The sequence below is a fragment of the Ischnura elegans genome, chromosome 8 (assembly GCF_921293095.1).
Source record: "Ischnura elegans chromosome 8, ioIscEleg1.1, whole genome shotgun sequence".
Classification (NCBI taxonomy): domain Eukaryota; kingdom Metazoa; phylum Arthropoda; class Insecta; order Odonata; family Coenagrionidae; genus Ischnura; species Ischnura elegans.
The window spans coordinates 71,547,111-71,553,229 of NC_060253.1; the positions used below are offsets into that span (position 1 = coordinate 71,547,111).

Here is a 6,119-nt window from a genome sequence, read left to right on the forward strand (position 1 = left end):
ATTATGTCCCAAAGTTCATAGAAACCATGTGTAGAAACATCAAAAGCAAAAACAGGTCACAAGCTGGACGTTGAGCTGGTGACGGGATGCAACTCTTTTGTTTAATTGGTGTCTGGAGGGAGCGGGGACTGTCCCGCATACCTGGGTCTTATCCCTTCCCACCCCCAACATTGTAAAAGGTCGCTGACACAGGGACACTGTATTGTATTGTATTCACTCAGATTTAAGGCTGCTTTTTTATAACGTCACTCGGATATAACGTAAAAAATCTTCTGGTCCCTTTGATGACGTTATAACCAAGTTCCACTGCATAATGTATGGTTATTCAATGCGAGCGAATGTAAAACAAAATATCAGTAAATGTAAACCGTATGCCATCGAAGCTCCCCCGAAGAAAATTTATGGCTACATGCCCGACGAGGTGGTTAAGGAGGGGAGGTAAAAGTTCACCCGAATCTAAACCGAAGGCCGGAGTTATAGAGCCATAAGCCAATTGATGCTGAAAAAAACGAGAAAAAAAGCACAGATATATCTTTAACAATTGGTAGACACTGTGAAATGTTACTACATATATCGAAAAATGCTTCGAGTTTACGAGAATTAGGTGACCCTGGGCTATTAGTGCAAACTCGTGCAACGAAGAGCTGCCAGAGACTAAACTAGGAGTTTTGCCGATTAACCTCACATTTCGGGCGAATGCCAGAACACTGCCGAAGAAAATGGCTCCAGAATATTTTGTTTTTCACGTCTCGCTACAATATGTCCACAAACTACGTAATCCTAGCATATTTGTTTGAAACCCGTGAGGAGGAAATTATTCCTGAAATGGGGTCTTTGCTGTACGCAGGTATATAATCCCCGCCATATCCACGTATACTATGCACTGATAGGAAATACGACGTTTTTGATTGGATTGGATTCTTTTTCCCGTTCTTTTTGCCTTCAATCAAACAAAATGGTATTTTACCACAATGCTACTTCCGTATGGCGCCTTTCAACCGTTATGTAATAATGATCAAGTTCTGTGTACAGCCGAAAGTCGTTGAACGAAAGTAACCTTTGAGGAATATTGCCATTACGTCTCACTGAAATTATATCTTGACTTCCGCAGTTAAATTCTGCTTGCGTAAGAAATCAATCTTGTTTTACGATTTACGTGGATCGCTTGATTGATTGGATATTAATTGGGATCAACAAGGGGTGGAAGGTTTGCCGAACCAGCCGCTCATAGGCGATGAGTCCAACAAAGGTCTTGCGTTGATATTAGAGAAATGTAGTAGTACGTAGCAATGTAGTAGTATAACGTAGGACCTTAAACATTGTAATCCCAAACATAAGGGGTGAATAATGGTAATTTATCGTAATAATCGGCTCTTCACTCAGTTTATCCGCCGGGAAAGCACCAAATCAAAAATATATATATATTATATTCATTGAAATTACCTAACAAAAATTGCATCGGCCGGGAATCGAACCCTGGCCGCCCGCGTGGCAGGCGAGCATTCTACCACTGAACCACCGATGTCTTGTAAAAGAAAAGAAAATATTGTGCCGTAAAAAGCACTTCACAATGTCCTCTCTACGAAGATTTTCCTTTCACTTGAGTTGTCTCGTCAGCGGGAAGCGCACTCATTCGCTGACTTCCTTCCCCCTCCAAACACCCCCTGCCACACGCCTTTTAGGCGGCTTGCGGGGTATTGTGTAGATGTAGATGTATATTTTTTAATTAATTGCCTTTTAAATGAGATTTTGCATGATTTTTCCTCCGCTCGGAGATATGACGTATGAAGCGATGACGATTTCGTAAGATTTCACTTCTATGATTTTTTTTCAGTTTCAGTCAGCAATATTCTGTAAACCGTTGCATTTATTACAGCAATACTTTGAGGTTTAATAATCAAATGAAGATAATTAGCCAAATTTGGTCGAAATCGGAGAGCTTACGGGCATCACCTATTCGACTTTGGCTGGAACGACCCACTGATGTCAATGAAGCAATGCACACAAAATGATACCACAAAAGCGACACTGTGAATTAAATTTTCCAAAGGTAACAATAAATTTAACCTCATAAAGACCTTGAAAACAACGAAAATCTCATTACAAATAAAAACCGCTGAGATGATTTCAATAGCCGTTAATTGAGCAGATGGTATGCATCGAATTTAAGGCGTCACGCTCATAAAAATGTACATGTCCCGTCATGAAAGGACGCGTCATGTCCATCCTGAATGCATCGCATGAACTCAAACGACTGACGCGGAAGCAGAGTAGCGCCATTCCGAGAACGCAAACGGTACTAAATCAGCCACCAGCTTCTACTCCGACGCCCGTCTCTCCGGATCGTTCAAAAATTGCCGTAAAGAGTCTCGGCAACCAGCATGTAATACCTCCGCGAACGTAAATGGTGATAGTTGCGAAACCAAGAGGAGCCGTACAGGAAGCTTTAATGTCGGTAGGAAGCTATAATGTCGGTGAGAGGGATATGGACCATCCCGACACACACGCTGAGCGCGAGGTCGAAACGCTCCGAGAGCAACGTTTAGAGTGGAAGTACATACTACTCGTAATGGAGGAAACAAAAGGGGAAAATACAGGGAATTGTACCTCTAGACGTCAATGTTTGCCGCGAGCAAGGTCGACACGTCACTGCAAGGCATATCTTCCGTAAGAGTGATTGCTTTATCCCAAGGATACCGAAAGTGAATCCGCATTGTTGACAGTAGAGAATAATATAAAGGAAGCAATTCCTCCCTTTCCGCCAATCATCACGTTCAGGCGGTCATTGTTCTCGCATTAAACAAGCGTCTAATGTGATACCCTTGGCCTGGGTTGGAAAACTTCACAGCTGAAGTAAAGAATAAAACTGCAGGCAGCAAAAATAGCTGTGGCGAATAATTAATAAAAATAAAAGTGGGTACAAAATTAACTGGAAACGTGGTTCAACCGTGTAAGTGATGAGGGAGTGATAAGAAGAGTGGGATTAAAGAAAAGTCTTCTAAAATCATTGAGGAGAGGACGGGACAACTTAGTTGGTCACATTATGAGACATGATGGCCTGATGAAAAAAATTGTAGTAGGAGAGATAGAACAGACGGCCCCGATTCAGTTACATAGGACAGGTTAAAAAGTATGTAAAAGAGAAGAAATGCGTCGCTCTAAACTACTAGCATTTATAGAAGCGGGAATATAGGAATTAAGGACATGAGTACTACTCCCTCTATGCTCTTTAGAACGTTTAGTTTATAGAATTGAAGAGAGCTCCCCAAAAAAAAGACATTGCAAAGTATTTTGCCGAAGTAAAGGTCGGGGACATAATGAAACCGTATCTAGCTTGCCGTGATGGAAATGGAACATATACATGATAAAATATAAACAACAAATACAAACACAAGGCCCACAAAACACTGTACTTATAACTTCACTACTCACCATGGTTTCGACACCTTGAAAATGACATAGAGTGTGAAAACGATATGTGTAGGGTTGGTAGTGGAGTTACACATTATGAGATTGGTTACACCTTCTGAGATTGGTTCGACGCAGCTCTCCCCTCAGTTCTCCTATCAGCTAATCTTTTCACACCTACGTATTTCTTCTTTTTCACATCCTTCTTTACTTGTTCCATATATTTTGTTCGAGGTCTTCCTTTTCCGTTCTTGCCTTCCACTTGTCCCTCGACGACTGTCTTCATCAGGCCATCATGTTTCAAGATGTGGCCTATAAGGTCGTTCCGTCTTCTTGTTAAGGTTTTCATGAGGCTTCTCTTCTCTCCTACTCTTCTTAGGACTTCCTCATTACTAACTCGGTCGATCCATTTTTCTTCATCATTCTTCTGTAGCACCATCCCAACCCAACCAAATTCTTACCTTAAAATTGGGGCTCCCATGTCATCGGCATCCACTTCCCTTTCGTTTTCGGTAGCATTCGTTCTTAGGCTGCTTCTTTTGTACATATCTTCCAGATATTCCTTCATCTCTCCCCTTTGTCTTCGTTTTCAATCATTAGTTTTCCGTTTTTGTCCCTTATGGCATTACATCTTACGCCTCTTTTCTTTAAAGTGGTTCCTCACTATCCTATAGGCGGCCTCTTTTTTCCATGTTTAAGATTGTTTTGTACGTCTTCACAAATATTTTTCATCCACGTTTCTCTAGCCTCTTCCTTGCTTTACGACATATTTCGTTCCTTATTCTCTAGTAACAATTCTGACCTTCCTCTATTTTCGCGGCCTTGTATTTTCTTCTTTCTTCAATGAGATCTAATACTTCCTGCGTGATCCATGTTTTTTTCATAACGACTCTTCTTTTACCAACGACTTCCTCAGCAGCTGCCTGCAGACCACTTCTAATGGCTTTACAACTCTCTTCCACTGTTTTATTGGTCGTATCATCCCCTATTACCTTTTCTACAGATTCTTTAAAAGCCAGTTGATATGAAACTCCTTCAATTCTTCAACCTGCCATATGTTTTTCACGGCTTTCTTCCAGTTTTTACATTTAAGGCGGCATTTTATCATAACTAAGTTATGGTCAATATCGATATCTGCCCCGGATAACTTTTGCAGTCCTTCACCTGGTTCCTGAATTATTGTTTCACTGGAATGTAGCCGATTTGGAATCCTCTAAGGTCTCCTGGCATCTTCCACGTGTATCTTCTGCGCAGGCGATTTTTGAATAAAGTGTTGGCAACCACTAGCCTCTGCTGAGTGCAGAATTCAAGAAGCCTTTCTCCTCTTTCATTTCGGTTACCTAACCCATATTTCTCAGTTATTATTCCGCCTTGACCTTCGCCGACGACGGCGCTACAGTCACCTAAAATAATAAGATTTTCTTCCCCTCTTACCTTCTTGATACCTTCCGCTATATCTTGGTAGACATCTTCTACTTCTTCATCTTCATAATCTGACGTAGGCATGTAAACCTGCACCATTACAGTAGCTACGGGTTTAGTATCTATCTCCACCGTTACTATCCTTTCATTAAACTGCAGGTAGCTTTTAACCTGCATCCCGGCGCTCTTTCTAAGCATTATGCCTACTCCAGCATTATCATTTAGCGGTCCTGTGAGTATCATTCTGTAGCTTCCACTCCAAAAGTCTCCTTCTTGGGGTCACTTCATTTCGCTGATGCCAAATGCGTCGAGGTTCATTCTTCGCATCTCCACCATCAAGTTCTCTAGTCTACCGCAGTTACGAAGTGATCTAACGTTCCATGTTCCTATCCTTAACATTCTATCTCGTTTGACCGATGTACCCTCTCGAGTAGTCCCCGCCCGGAGACCCGAATGGGGGACTATTTTACCTCCGGAATATTTTACTCGAGAGAAGTCCATCATATCATTATATAAATTGAGTGGAGTAGCTGCGACTCCTCGGGATGATAATGTGGTGGTTTCCCCTTGCCTTCCACATCGCAGTACCACAGCCGTTAAAGTAAATGTTACCACGCCCGTAGAAATGTGTGTCGCTTTACTGACCAGTATGGTCTCCACCTTCGCACATGTGAAGAAGAGCAGCTGCCCTCTCCCCCGGGTGATGAGAGGCATAATTGTTGGCGGCCCCCAGTTGCCAAGCCACGGTATCTTCACAGGTTTCGTTACCATTTAAATGGTCTAACTTATCCAAGGGTAGCCCAATACCCCCTCAGAACACCGCCGTTTTTTACAACGACTGCTTATTCAACGAGAGAACTCGCTTAACTCGCAGCTAACCTCTATATTTAAAGGTTGACCCACCATCCGCAACCCGGTGGACGTACTCGGTGGCTTTAAGCTCAGCTGCGAGGAATTTACAATATGTTGTTTATATTTATGATGGATATGTCGGGGGTTGGTCACGTAAGGATTCGCCGTTTGCAGAGAGAAATGAGGCCGCTGGTCGTTGAAGGTGATAGTCACTGAAAAGAGGTGGGATTTTCATTGTTTGTACGGGAAATACGTTCGATTCCATGGTAAAATTGTAATTAGCAGGGGTGGCCGCTGAGTAGAGGTAGGAGGCCGTAGAGTAGTTATAGTAGTAGTAGATAGTAGTAGTGTAGAGAGTAGTAGGAACTGAGTAGAGGCCGTTTGAACGGGTTTCGCTGAACGCATGTTTTATTAGCCATGGCCATTCAATTTTAGTA

The 6,119-nt window shown here is 42.3% G+C and overlaps 1 non-coding gene across 1 annotated transcript; it reads right to left on the reverse strand.

The window, feature by feature from the left end:
• Positions 1-1,454: 1,454 nt before the first annotated feature.
• Positions 1,455-1,525, reverse strand: Trnag-gcc. The gene has a single exon. It is a non-coding gene; the product is annotated as a tRNA-Gly (tRNA).
• Between the last annotated feature and the right edge of the window lie 4,594 nt (positions 1,526-6,119).